Below are 13,782 nucleotides of genomic sequence, written 5' to 3'. Positions count from 1 at the left end.
ACGTGTCTGGTACACGGCCAATTCCCCCAACAATTCGGGCCTACGTTCCCCCATAATTGCAATGAACATTCCGAATGCTCTGCCCCAATTGCTTATCGATTCCTCGACTCTGAAACCGGCCATCCTGGCTCGCCATACACTAGGATGCAGAAACTCTTTTTGATTCTTCACATGCTCGATCTCATAGTGATCGGTCAACAAGGAAAACATGTTCACATATTTGTCTGCCCATATCCTCTCTTTCACTTCGATCGGGACATGTTGAACAATTTTTTCCCTCCTGGAAGGCACCGATCCTTCCCCCACCATCGGCAATGGCTGCTTACCTGAACCTGCCGTCGTTACTGTAGACCCCGCTGTTCCAACGCCCGATCCGGGTTGACCCACGGGAGCCTGCGGGGAAACAAAAGGACAAGGTGCTTTTGCGGCATCTCGGGATTGCCGCAACTGCCTCATTATTAGCTTGGCCTCTTCGGCCGTGTCCCTCGGAGCCACAGAACCCTCGTTTCTGCCCAGCCATGCCGCCAGTTGGGCGGCCAACTCCGATGGCATGACCCCCTCGTTCACAGGGGTAACTACGACAGGTATCGGCTGTCCTGCGCCGGGAATCGGAGCGGGAGCTTCTACCGGTCTGGGAGGGCTCGCCGGGGAGGCCTCCGGGATTGGAACCTCGTCCTCACTTGCCCTGTTCCTGGCCCTTTTTCCTCTCCCGGCTGGGACCACCCCTGGCAATGCCGACTCGATGGTTCTTTTTGGCCGTCCCGTACCATCCCGGGCCGCCATTTTCTTCTTCATCTCCGCCATGTCCTTCACCAGCATACGGAGCATTTGCTCGGTGCTAACCTTCTTTCCGACCCTTTTGCCCGGCATTTTCTCGCGATCGACGGAGGGTCCTGGACAAGGCTTCGAGCGCTAAAAGAGAAAAAAGAGAAATTACAAATTTCAAAATTGGCTCTTCGTTCCGTCTCGAGCTCACGTGCAACGATGAGGTGCAGCTTCAGAGCACAGGAACAAGAGGATGCTTCCTTGACTTGTCGCTCCTTTTATCCTTCTTCGGGCGGGCGTAGACCCTCCTCCACTCCGCCTCCCGGGCGTGGCTAGCAGTGTCGGTGTCTAGGACAACCCTCTCTTGGGCGGGAAAAGGCGCGCCCCAGCTACGCCGCTTCGGGCATACCAGCCGGGACACGCCTCCTGCCCAAAATGGTTTCCCGGGGGGATCAGGGTACTCTACCATACGTTCGGGGGGACCGAGTGGTCGCCCCTTTCCAGAAGTTCTTTTAATGGCCTCCTTAAGTATTTCATCTGGGTATCCTCTGTTGTGAAATCTTAATGCCATGGATTTGATTTGTTCATTTCTGATAACAGGGTCAGATACTATGCGGGTTACTCTTAGCATCTGGCTGTATGGCAAGTGTCTTTTCAGGGAATTTTGGTGGAAGCTGCTGAATAATAAGGCATTATTGCGGTCGGTGGGTTTACAGAATAGGTCTGTCTGAATGCCATGAGAGGTGATTTTTATGAAGACGTCTAGGAATGCTACCTCCTGGTGGTTAATGTTCCACGTGAATTCGATTCGATCGTCTTTGGTGTTCAAGTCTGTCAATGCGAGTTCAAGGTTTTCCTGGGAGTCCTTCCAGATGAAGAACAGATCGTCGATGTAACGTACATAAAGGTTCAAATTCTCCGTCCAATTTTTGTTCATGTAGATGTTGTTGAGTTTGAAATTGCCCATGTAGAGATTAGCATAGGTAGGAGCCGCACAATTGCCCATAGCCATTCCGGACATTTGTAAGTACCATTTCTGTTCAAACGTGAAATAACTATGATATAGAGTAAATATCATGAGTTCCAGGATGAAGGAATTCAAAGGGTCGCTGATGTCAGATTGAAGTAGAGCTTGTTCAACAGCATAAATCCCTCCTTCATGGGGATTGGAGGTGTACAAGCTTTTTACGTCAGCTGTGCATAAAATTAATTTCTCGTTTTCATTGATTTGTATAGATGAAAGTTTGTTCAAGAACTCTGTAGTGGCTATGGGCAATTGTGCGGCACCAGGAGATAGCATTCCTAGACGTCTTCATAAAAATCACCTCTCATGGCATTCAGACAGACCTATTCCGTAAACCCACCGACCGCAATAATGCCTTATTATTCAGCAGCTTCCACCAAAATTCCCTGAAAAGACACTTGCCATACAGCCATATGCTAAGAGTAACCCGCATAGTATCTGACCCTGTTATCAGAAATGAACAAATCAAATCCATGGCATTAAGATTTCACAACAGAGGATACCCAGATAAAATACTTAAGGAGGCCATTAACAGAACTTCTGCAATCCCCCGTTCTGAAGCTCTCCAGAGCAGCATTAAAACTGACAATCAAAGGATGGTTCTTGTCTCAAGATACTCTACAGCCAGAAAATCCTACAAGAACATCATTCTAAAACACTGGCTCATCCTTTCATCTGAACCAGATTTTGGGGATCTTTTCAAGGAATCTCCAAATTTTTGCCTACACTCATCCTATGAACATTAAAGAAATCTTAACAAAAACCATCACCGCCCAGGTCAAACATACTGGCACACGCCCATGTCACCATTGCAACAATTGCAATATTATCATAAGAGGCAACAACATCAACCACCCGATGAGAGGTTTTAACATCAAATTAAGTGTAGATGCCACATGCGACTCCTCAAACCTCATTTATCTCCTCAAATGCCCTTGCGGCAAAATCTACGTGGGCAAGACCAGCAGGAAAATTAAGATTCGGTTAAACGAGCACAAGTCAAACATACGTACAAAAAACACCAAATCCAGCGTGGCCATTCACTTTAATGAAGCTAATCACAACGTGGCTCAATTGAAATACATGGTCCTTGAAGTTGTCCCAAAAATTGAAGGAAGAGATAATAACAAAACTCTCCTACAACGAGAAACAGCATGGATGTATAGACTTCAATCACAGAAGCCATTTGGTCTTAATGACCGGACTGAATTAAGCTGTTATTTGTAATGCCCAGGGGCATTTCACTGATACATTGTATCTTCGTTTTGTTGATTGTTTTTCAATGTTACTTGCATCTTTACATTACACCGCGTTACCCTCTTTTCCCCATTCCAAGATGGCCGCCTCACCCTTCTCCTCATCCCAGTAGTCCTTCACCAGTTTCCATTATTCTTCCCATTTCTATCTGGAACTCCGCGTTCACTTCGCGAAGTTCCCGCATTCTGAACCCGATCCTTGCAGACACGTCTCCGACGTAGCTCAAGTAAGTTTGGTCCTGACCCCCTTGCCTTGACACTGGTTTTTTCCTCGATGCCTTTTTCGTAACGGATTCTCCGTTATTATTTTTTTCAGAGCATCACGCACAAACTTGAAGACTACTACGTAAGCCTCGACAACCTCGAGCAGTTCGTTTTACCCTGTTCACTTCGCCCACAGTCCCCACACTCCCCACCCTGACTCCGTATTAAACGGCATGCTGGACGCCCGCTCTCACGACCTACCCTCACCTTTCCCGCACGATTGTTCTTAATCCTTCAGCACGTCCATCCAATTTTCCGACACTGCCCGTAACACTCATGAAGTTTTTATGTTACTGTGTTTTTATGGATGCATGTGGTTGACCCACCCACACACTAATGTAACACTGTTAAGTTTACGCATTTGTATTCTGTGCATAATCATTGATTTGGGTCATTTTGTGTTCTTTGTTGCAGCGCTCCTTGAGAAAGGACTTTTCAGTCCGAAATGCATTGGAGCCTTTTTCAACTTTATGTCGTTTGATGATTTACATCAAGAAAGCATAAAATACGATGCAATGAAAATCTTTAAATAAACTCTACAACCTTACTATTTGGAACTTTGATTGAACTTTCACGGAATCTATTGTGTTGTTCAGCACAAAGAACCACATGAGTGTGCCCAACAACAGGGATGCGCCTACACCCCAGTACATGGAGTCAACACCACATCTTACACAACTCCTATTAGTCAGAGGTCTCACAAAATAACCAAAATACTGGCCTGTAAGACGGAGTATACCGTATATGTTCTTTCATGTCCATGTGGCCTTCGCTATATTGGTAGCACGAAACTTCAGGCCCACAAAAGAGTCCTCCAACATCTCTGTGCCATAGCTAATGCAGATAATACATACCCAGTAGCGAGGCACTTTAAGGAATTCCATCAATCCAACAACAAGAGCCTTAGCTACTTTCTGATTGATGCTATACCACCTAGCAGAAGGGGCGGAGATTGTGAAAGTAAGCTTAGGAGGTTAGAGACAAGGTACATTTTACAACTAGATACTAAATATCCGAATGGACTGAACATCACAGAATACCTTTACACATGTCTTTAACCATTTTGTATTGAACCCTCTTGTCCAACTTTCCTTTCCCTCATTACTTTTAAACTCTCAAGAATCAGTTACACAAACTCAATAACCAGTGATCGACTTCCAGTGCAATTTGGCCCTAGGTAGTGTCTGATTACCCCTTTAATGTGCATTCGAACAAACTAGTCTATCTCAATTGTTATTATCATTTAGCTTCTTAGTATTAAGTGTAATTGGAACATGCCGATACCCCTCCAGCGAATACCCGGGAGTATATTCTGAATTGTCATGATTAGGTATGAATTTTATCTGAATATTTTATACATATTTATATGGAATGTAATATATATATATATATATATTCACTGAAAAAAACCATAGGTTTTAGGCCATATATAGTTAGGGATTAGCATTTACAAAACCTTAATTTACTCGCACAAAACCATTGAAATTCGCATATATAGTTAGATGCAATAACTATATATCGCTCACCCGCAATCCACTGCTGATGATGTCACATATTACATCATTCATGACATGGTCAGTGACATCACTGATGACATCACTGATGACATCATCCAGTGACTGTATGTTTCTGTAAAGTTAAAATATGTCTTACATATTGAAGAATGAGTGGATGTATAAGTGTCTGGATGAAGGATTTAGTAGGTGCATGACTGACTGTATGAGAGAGTGATTAAATGTGTCTCACTGAGTGCATGGGTTAGTGACTAAACTGTCTTAATTTGTGCATCATTATATCTGTTGTTCTATGAACTGCTGCATGTGTTGATCAGTAGCTATATGAGTAACTATATGGGTTATTGATTGGTTGCCCAAGTATTTGTATGGGAGAGTGAGTGTGTGTGTGGGGGTGGCTGGGAGGTGTGTGACTCTGTGCATACATGTGTGAACAGTTGATTCACTAGATCTATGGGTTCAAAACTGCATGTGGAAACAGCTGTATGGGTGGTTGACTGTGTACGAGTGTATTGGTGAGTGAATGGATATCTCAGTGCTACATGTCAAAGTAAGTACATATGTAAAACACAGTACATGTGAGAGTTCACATATATAAATTACTGTGTATAAGAGCCAGTGAATGTGTGAGTGGCTGAATGGATCATTGAAAACTTGTATCAGGAATTGTATAAGAGAGTAAATATGTGTTAGTATATGTTTGAATAAGTAAGGTGTGTATAACTGTATAGTTGAGGAAATGGAGGTGTGATTGATTCAGTGCATGACTGACTAGGTGTGTGAGTAACTCCATGGATGAGTGACAGTCTGTGAGTGTCTGTTTACTCTGAGTGTATCTAAGGTTATATTAGAGTCTGAAGAGGTTGATCGTATTATCACATGATTGATGTCATCAGTGATGTTGTCAGTGATGTCATTTGAGTTGTCATCAGTGATGTCATTTGAGTTGTCATCAGTGATGTCATCAGTGACGTCACTGACCAAGTCATGAATGATGTAATATGTGACATCATCAGCAGTGGATTGCGGGTGCGCGATATATAGTTATTGCATCTAACTATATATGCGAATTTCAATGGTTTTGTGTGAGTAAATTAAGGTTTTGTAAATGCTAATCCCTAACTATATATGGCCTAAAACCTATGGTTTTTTCAGTGAATTTCAATGGTTTTTTAATAGCAAATATCTATAGCTGTAACATATATTCTTATTCTAATTCACAAATATATTTTATATTTTATTTTTTAAGCAAAGGACCCAGATGCATTTACAGTTTATCACTAACAATGTTCCAGGCTAATGTATTTTCACGGGAAATTAACAACTGTCCTGCAAGTAAAATATTCCTATTTCGTGAAAAAGGGCGTTTCTTCGTCCCATGAGGGAGCCGTTGAGCAAAAGAGACTCGGCCTGCTGTCTTAGTCGCTGATAGGCCTGATTATCGGATTTTTATCGATCACTTTATGTTGCAACAGTGGAAAACAAAACAGCCCTTGCCCATTTATTTTTACAGCATTCCTGCGTATTATACCCTACCCCCAAACAATATTTTGCCTGTTACCATAGTAGTAGTTTATGGAACACTTACGTCAGCACATAGGTTAAAAGTTCACCACAATATGTTGCTAATGAGTGAGCTTCAGCATTATACTTCAAATTATAAATATCATTTCTATTGATGACTGCTACCCCCACAAAAAAACAGACGTATGTACTTTTTTAATTAACTTTTATTAAAACAATAACTGGAACTATAACTAAAAGATAACACTACAATAAATAACTAGAACTATAAGTAACAAAACAATATAATAAACAACATATAATATGGAGTCCAAAATAAGTATTGTAGTTAATCTGCAAAACAAAAAGAAAATTAGTGTTTAAAATTAGATTGAAGTGACTAAATGAGATCAAACATCACAAGTCAAAGTAAAACTTGACAATATTTATATTTTTTTAAATCTTCGCAGTGTGCCTGAAACGCTTCCACTGGCATTGTACATGCAGACTTTGGTCCACCCTTTTTATCAATTTTTGCAGTTTGAGATATAACGTCCTACATGTGTTATTCATCTCCTACTTTCTCCTTTCAAATTCTCTTGTAAAGACCTTAACAACAAATAAAGGGAACATTTTCTGCATATTTTTAATAAAGCATTTGACACAATGCATAGTAACACCGTATTAATTGAATGTTTTGAAATTAATTTTCACAAGTCTTAAAAAAGGTGAATGCAAGAAAAGTTACTTGCCGCATATGCAAGACTGCTTTCAAGAGGAGACCCCAATAAAAAGGACTTGTGTGGAACTGCAAGTATGCTGAAGCAGTTGCAGACTAAGAATCCGGTCAACTTTGCAAGGGAAGAGTTAAGGAGATTGAGAGCGGCTCCTTCTGCTTCATGAGAAGGCCCGAGTACCAGTGGAGCAACACCGTCAATCTCTAGAGCACAGCCTAATATTTGTCCCCAATTTGAAACCCTTTAAGAGAAAAAGTAAGAAGGTTGGGAGCTTTGTATGCCATCCTAATATCTAATTATCCATAGTTATACAGAGATCCGCCCTGTATCAGACTCATATGTACAAGTATATATTGTAGATTATCTGCCACCGAAAACCTCTCAAGTACCTATATCCGTTACTTTTTAACTTCGTTGAGTAGTCATATTGTGAGTATTTACCTTAAAGTTGTTAATTTTTTATTGATTATTGCTCTTTGAGATATTCCCTGTCTACAAACAGAGAAGAATAGGAATATTCTGTCTCCCTCTGCAGATAGTGAAGGATAGGTAATGCGGACTTTTGTCCCCGTTGTAATCCGTCATGCCTGTTTTTCTCCCCACTGATTGATTGGCTGGACATTTATTGTTCAAGGAATAGTTCTTTCGAGGTATTCTCTGTTTGCAAATAACGTGGAATAGAAATATTCTGTCTAGTCTTTGCAAGTAGTGAAGGGTGGGTAATGCGGACCTTTGTCCCTCGTTGTAATCTGTCATGCCCATCTACTCCCCACTGATTGAGAAACTAGTTCCACCCGGACCATTTATTAGAGGTACATCATCTGGCTCAACCGGAGAGTACCCCTAATAAAGAAGACATATGTAAAATACGAAGTAATCACTGTATCCTGTTAAACAGAAACTTTACAATGAAACACACTTGAAAAAGAAGGGAAAGAATTCGAACAAAATCAGTAGGCCACTGATGAGTTTTTGACTTCGCTAGAAATAAGAAACATGGAAGTGGTGAGAGAAGCCAAGCTTGACGTTACGGCAGCCACGAGGTAGCTAACCTCCGCCACCCCCCCCACTGCTCCAAGCATGTCTTTCCCACCGCCCGCCACGCCCAATAACGGTAACATGAAATAGATACAAATCAGCAGATACCTACCCCCATTCCGGAAACTCCCGAAGTGCAACAGGTCCACGGTTACGCCCATCCGGAAGACGAGGACTCGACACGTGCAGGGCGGGGCCCGACTAGCCGCCATCAGCCGGAGAAGTCGTGGGATGGTCGGCCCGGAATGTGCTGGTCCTCCCTTTCTCTTCTGGCGCCCTGCAGGCCATGGGGGGGGATGTCTTGCCTCTGCCTCCGACCCCCCCCTCTTATCGCCTGGTCCGGACATCACGGATATCAACGCCAGGTGTCGGCGTGGGGTGCGCTGGGAAGGAGAGGCGGCGCGAACGAGCCTCTCCCACCCCCCCAGGTGGGGGCCCCTCAGCTGCACCCCCAACGCTCCACTCACCCAACAGAAGGGTCGTCGCGTAAGGTGCACCAGGAGAGGAGCCGAGGCCGACGGGATCTTCTTCTTTCTTCAATAAAGGCTGCAACAACACTGGGGGGATGTCTTGCACATGCCACCGACCCCCCCCCCTCCCCTCGTATCTCCTGGTCTGGCCCCGGCTTGGTATGAGCTCCCCGTTCGGTCCTGAAGCGGCGCCCTGCAGGCCACGGGGGGGGATGTCTTGCCTCTGCCTCTGACCCCCCCCTCTTATCGACTGGTCCGGACATCACGGATATCAACGCCAGGTGTCGGCGTGGGGTGCGCTGGGAGGGAGAGGCGGCGCGAACGAGCCTCTCCCACCCCCCCAGGTGGGGGCCCCTCAGCTGCACCCCCAACGCTCCACTCACCCGACAAGGGTTCCTCCACTCTTGCGATGCAGCGGCGCTCCACTGACCCGACAAAAGGTCTCGTCCACTATTGCGAGGCAATGATGCTCCGCTCACCCAGCGGGGGTCTCGTTTACTTTTGCGGTACAACAACGCTTTTGAGTTCAGCTAGAAAATGAGTCCTGCGTCCAGAAACGTTCTCCTCAACTTTGAAGATTCTATAAGAGCCACAGGGGCCCCCGACCCCCGATGGGGAATGACTGCCATGATCACCCACGGAACGACCACGACGTAGCCGAGGGACGTCGGCGCTCTCATGCCGCGCCGGCCTCAGTCTTGAAATGATCAAAATCCTGCAAGACTACCAACTTGATCAGTTCCGGTGGGACACCAGTATGACCCGGTAGGAGAGATTGTTGCCTCCCACCCCACTTTCACTGATGGTTCATGTCGCCAGTCCCCTCTGCTACCCTTCAACGAAAACTTTTGGACTGCCGAAAGAGGTCCCGGTCCAACCACGAGTTGGTGGAGACATTTTGACTATACTTGGACCTTCCTGACCTCACCCAAAATGGCGCCGGTACAAATGAAACTCTCAACTCCTTGTTGTGCCCCGATTGCTCAGCCTTGATATCATGAGATATGTATGCAGTTTTTAGCACATGAATTGATATGGGATAAGACTGATTACACGTTCGAACAATGAATTGATATTAAGTTCTAATGCATCATTGATTACTGTATTTATTATTGAAGGTTGGAATTGTCGACACTAATGGTACTTGCTCACAATGAATTATCGATATGATTTTGTTGCACTTGTCGCACTTTTTACTATGAAATCAACGACCACTGACTCTGTTATATTTTCCACAAATAAATACCCCCCCATTTACAGTTCCAGCCTGCTCCGTGGCCGGCCCACGGGGTTGTAGGCCCGTATTTGGGCACCAACATTTTTATTAAAGGTTTTTGAAAAAGCAAACGTAGTTGTAACGCGTAGATTGGTAAGTTTCGAAGAAATGGCCACTGTTTCCGTTTTTTTTTTTTTTTTTTTTTAAAAGCAGGTGAAATGAAGCAGCTCAATTAGTTAAGGGTTAAAAAGTATAGTACGCAGAAACATTGAAAATATGAATGGTCCAGGTTTGTTGTATGTGTTTTTCATTTTTGTACAGCATAAAGCAATCGATAAAGATCCTGGTATTTAGCCTCTACTTTATATGCTACCTGTATCAGGGAAGTTGTTTTAAATGCCCCTAAGCCATTTATTTATTTATTTATTAACATTTGTAGAGCGCGGCGAATACCCGTGGGCGTCTCAGCGCTAATTAAGGGATGGATCAGCAACTGGGGTAAAGAAGATATACAAGGCTATTGGTCAAATAACCACGTCTTTAGCTGTTTGCGGAATGTGAACAGGGAGGGACTTGCTCGGATATGTGCAGGAAGGGTGTTCCAGAGTCTAGGGGCGGCAACCAGGAAACGCCTGTCGCCCCAGGTGACTGTTCTAGTGCGAGGCACAGCCAAGAAGTTCTGAATAGAGGAACAAAGAGATCGGGTTGGGACATGATGGAGAAGATTCTGTTTGAGAAAGTGGGGACCTTGATTATTGAGTGACTTGTAAACAATACACAGCCATCCCGAAGGAATGTCACCTGGCCCCCCTAGTAGGAACGAAAACGACTCCGTACCACTGTAGGTTATCTCTCTTCCTCAAAAATGACAAAAATTACTTTCTAGGACGTTTTGGACATTGATGATTTTCATATGATCTATTTATTAAAGTAATACTCATCTCTCCGCATGAAATTAATTTTCCACATGCTACACAAGTCAATCTCATCTGCCCAAAGTTCTTTTGCAGATTTGGGACCGTTTCCCTTGCCTCTGACTCACTTATTGCTAAGTCATTGGTGGATGTTTTTGCCGGTCGGGGGTTATCCACCAAATCTCGAAGTTGTGCTTTAGAATAATTAAGAGGGTGCCACCTCTCCATGTGCCGATGCATGGTATGATTACCATAGCTATATTTTTTTTCGGTCCCTCTCGAGAGTTTTTTTTTTGCAGATGAGGCAGGTAACGAACCTGGCATTAACTTTCTTTTCATGAGAAGGAAAAGAAAAAAATTGCCAGATAAAATTCACTTTCACATGGGGCGTTCTTGGCATTTCTTTCAGAAACTTTTACATCACTGTGTCATTTCTTTGTCTATCCTGGTTAAAGCAATGTCATGTTTAATATAAGCACTTCCACATAGGAATGGGTGTATTGTTATAAGGCATGCTTTAAAAGTGATTTAATGAAATGAGCGACATTTCACTGAGTGAGTTCAGCAACACTGATATATGAAAACATTGGTGGTAAATGATATTAAATGTTACATGGTGTTCTTTGCAGGAGTTTAAGTCCTTTGTTGCAGTGGCAATTCTGCCTCAGGATTAGGGGGCTAGGGGGCTGAGTGGTACTTGTATGATATGTAGAGTGAAATGACAGGCTCTCCTCATGAAAAATAAAACTCTGTTCTTGTGTTCCTGCTTCCAGCGCCCGTCTCTTTATTTGGTAACCGTTCAAGATGGGAACTAAGTGGCGTCTTGTGCCAGCAGCCTGGACATCGGTTGTAATCTGGGCTGAATTTTCCTCAGCACTCGGTGTGATTCTTAGGGAAGAGCAGCGCATATGGGAGGAGGTTTATGGCCCATACATGAGAGAGAGAGCGTGGGTGACCAGTGCATGGGGGAGATGCTTGCGAGGGTGGGGAGCCATGCTGAGGATCGGCGGCGTGCAGAAAGTGGGTCTGGTCAAGGCATCTAAAATGGCTGCCGTGCACGACAAAAGTGTGGCATTGGAAAAAAAACAAGATGGCGCAGACAATGTTTATCAATACGGATTAATTTATAACAATTATTTTTAACAATATATTTACTCGCAGTGTCAAAATGGCGGTCAACACTTCCTGATTTCCTTCGAATCGAACATTAACAGAAATCACGCAGCAAAAAAAAAAAAACACTCACGCGCAACCGCTGGAAGACAAGTATCAACAAATATGAGCCTCCTCAACCACCCTCAGAAAACATAGGGGGTCAGGATACGTCTCCCATACCCCCTTATACCCAATACTCACATTGCTTTTCTTCCATCTTGTAATTTAATTAAAACGAAACACAAAATGGCAAATTCCCATTTCGCTACCAGTTTGCGACCCGGTTCGCGAACCGAGAAGCGCTTCTACCGCGAAAAATCTATTTTTTTTTATTTGCCCCACGAGACCCTTTAATAACCCCAACATCATTCCTAGGGGGTCAAGAGGAGTCTACCTTGCCCCCTTTCATTAAATTCCCCCTTCATTTTTCTCCTCCTCTTGTCTCTCGATCCTACCGAGAGACAAGATGGCGGCCGCACCGGACTGTTTAGAATGTTGACAGACACCGGAGAGCCAATCAGCTTCGCTTCGCAAAGCTCCGTTACGCGAAAAGTACGCGATCTGGAGCGCTATCCGGGACGCTGTCACAGATATATCTGTTTTTTTAAACGTTAATTTCTCAAAATCCACTGGAGCACATATATTGAGACCCAGCAAAGGCACATCGGGCTAACAGTCCCTACAATTTTGCCAAGTTTCGTGTAAATCCATTCAGCCGTTCATGCTAAAAGTGAGGCCAACCGCCCTATGGAAAAATGAATGGGAAAAACGCGTTTTGGGACCCCCCTTTTTTCTCGGCCCCCCCTTGACAAACCCCTCCCAAATTTTCAGGGGCTGCTCAGAAACAAATTGTGCCATTTTCCTGAAAATTTCAGCCGATTCTGTCCACAAACGCCAAAGGTATTAGACATAGAATTTTCAAAAGTTCCATAGAGAAAAAATCCTAACTATATATACCTACTGGCGACCGCCAGTAGGTAATATATATATATATATATATATTACCTACTGGCGGTCGCCAGTAGGTATATATAGTTAGGATTTTTTCTCTATGGGATTTTTGAAGATTCTATGTCTAATAACTTTGGCGTTTGTGGACGGAATTGGCTGAAATTTTCAGGAAAATGGAACATTTTGTTTCTGAGCAGCCCCTGACAATTTGGGGGGGTTTCATCAAGGGGGGCCGAGAAAAAAGGGGGGTCCCAAAACGCGTTTTCCCATGTTAATTTCCATAGGGCGGTTGGCCTCACTTTTAGCTCGAACGGCTGAATGGATTTGCACGAAACTTGGCAAAATTGTAGGGACTGTTAGCCCGATGTGCCTTTGCTAGGTCTCAATATATGTGCTCCAGTGGATTTTGAGTAATTTAGGTTCAAAAAAAGATATATATCTGGGCGGAGCCTAACCACACATCTGATCTGATTGGCTGTCAGCACTTCATCCAAGAAGTGTTGGCAGCCATCTTGGGACCAATATACATGATAGCACCTCATTAAAAAGCATTGTAGTTAATAGAGGGTTTTCGGACTTTAGTTACATTATAAATCATTTGTTGATGGTACCATACTCGTTTTAGGAATTGTGGTGGGTTCTAAGGTGATTTTACCATGTGAAAAAACCTTCTGCTGTGATATCATGAATATTGTTTGAAAGAAAACTAATATCTCATGATTTTCCCACAGTGGTTTGGAAGGGGATCTATAAGCTAAACTGAAAGCATATTTTCTGTAAATTCACATTATCTTTCTCAGTCATGTGAAAATGAAGTCTGACATTCTCAGTAAAACATGTACATCCAACAAGGACAGAGACTGTCAGTTGATTCCTTTGTGTTCTACTGCAGCCTCCTAGAGTGTTCTAAAGAACAACTAGAGCGCTAACAGTCCTACTTATTACAAAGGTATGGCACACCTGAAGCCATCTTGA

The sequence above is a fragment of the Lissotriton vulgaris genome, chromosome 3_1 (genome assembly GCF_964263255.1).
Source record: "Lissotriton vulgaris chromosome 3_1, aLisVul1.2, whole genome shotgun sequence".
Classification (NCBI taxonomy): domain Eukaryota; kingdom Metazoa; phylum Chordata; class Amphibia; order Caudata; family Salamandridae; genus Lissotriton; species Lissotriton vulgaris.
This window is presented reverse-complemented; position numbering follows the sequence as displayed.